Genomic DNA, 1,557 nt, shown 5'->3' with positions numbered 1-1,557 from the left:
AAAAAAAAAAAAAAAAGAAAAGAAGACACACTTTATTGTACCAGAAAGGCTGTGGAATGAATTAGTAAGTGATTACACGTCGAAAGAACAGGCTATACCACAAGACGCACTGATCACTGATCAGCCCAGTCTATGCAACTGAGCTCCCATCCTCAACCTGCACAAGAACGAAGACTGTTTTTTTCGCTGGATTACAGCTTCTTCCTGTGACAAACAAGAGATGCTGCAGAAAACACCGTCACTGGGCTGAAACGAAGCAGCCAAAGACCATAACACCTATGGCACAAGACGGCACAGAAGGAGGGCTGCAGATTTCTCCTCCCTCAACATCAACTGTTCAACCATGCAACTCTGCCTTCTGTGAACATTGCTTTGCTGTTGCAGGTGTACACACTGAAGTCCTTCAGTCACGCTTGAGTCATGAGGGTCTCCCCTTCTCTGCAACATCATCCCCCACCTTCCTCACACAGGAGGGTCTCTACCACCACTGGGCACACACACCTCCCCAAGAGACCAGGAGGGAGAGAGCGGCTTGGTACGTCAAGGCTCAAGGTCTTTAAACTACATTGAGAGAATGATAAAGCACTACAAGGGGATCTCAGCAATCCTAATTTCACCCCTGTCTCTGAAAGGGCCAACAGGGTGAACTGGACAGGTTGCTTTTCCACCCTCCCTTTTAACAAAATGGGCATAGTAGTAGAAATCTGCTTTGTAAAGTGCTCTGAAATCTACTTATGTCAAAGCTGATCATGACAGGTTTGCTATGGTGAAGAGGAATTTGTCATGTTATTGCTTAGCACCAGACTGGTCATCAAGCCCAGAGACTAGCTCTGCCCTCTTGAGGTTAACGCCATCTCCAGCAATTCATTGCAAGGGCTCAGCTGTGGCTTTGCAGTAATAGTCATACCTTACTCCTCTTTCTGCCTTTGAAGAATACAGCCCTCCACATGCCTTTTCCAGCTCCTAGACCCCATGACTGAACACAGCTTCCTGCTCCTTTGTATGCAAAATCAAGCCATACTACCCTCTCACAAACATGCTTAACACTCTTCTCTTGGTTCACAATAAAGCGTTACAGCCAGGCTGCGCTCCTTTCTGTTGTTCTTCCTAGCCAAGTCTACACAAAAGCGAAGCTGGGGCACAGAGGCCGGGAGCACAAGGAATCCAGCTTCAATACAGCCGTAACAATGAAAAAATACATCACAGGAAATTATTAAAAGCCACAAAAAGGAAATGGACCTTGATGCTGAGACAGACCCAAAGTGCACAGAGCTGCAAACCCAAAGCACGCTGCACAGTCAAATCAACACAACGCAGACCTGCTGGAACACAGCCTTATGCTGTATGGCAAAAGCACGGGAAGGGGGGGAGAAAATCTTTGATGCAGATGGAAAAAAATATATACTGCTTCCCAAAAGGACACTGTGTCTTATCCACAGCCTACTGTGCACAGCAGCAGACATACAGTTGCCGCGCACGTGTGAGCGTGGCCCAACCAGCCGCACCAACTATTGAACTGCAGCCTGTGTTAGTACAACATGTCCTAGTTGCTTCCTG

The 1,557-nt window shown here is 47.1% G+C and overlaps 1 protein-coding gene across 1 annotated transcript in view; it reads right to left on the bottom strand.

The window, feature by feature from the left end:
• Positions 1-1,557, bottom strand: part of LOC104291263 (mitogen-activated protein kinase kinase kinase 3-like) — a 42,988-nt gene that overhangs the window by 10,171 nt on the left and 31,260 nt on the right. The window lies entirely within an intron of this gene.

This window comes from Charadrius vociferus, unplaced genomic scaffold (assembly GCF_000708025.1).
Source record: "Charadrius vociferus isolate BGI_N301 unplaced genomic scaffold, ASM70802v2 scaffold608, whole genome shotgun sequence".
Taxonomy (NCBI): Eukaryota; Metazoa; Chordata; class Aves; order Charadriiformes; family Charadriidae; genus Charadrius; species Charadrius vociferus.
The sequence above is the reverse complement of the archived record's forward strand: the minus strand, read 5'-3'. Positions and strand labels throughout refer to the sequence as shown.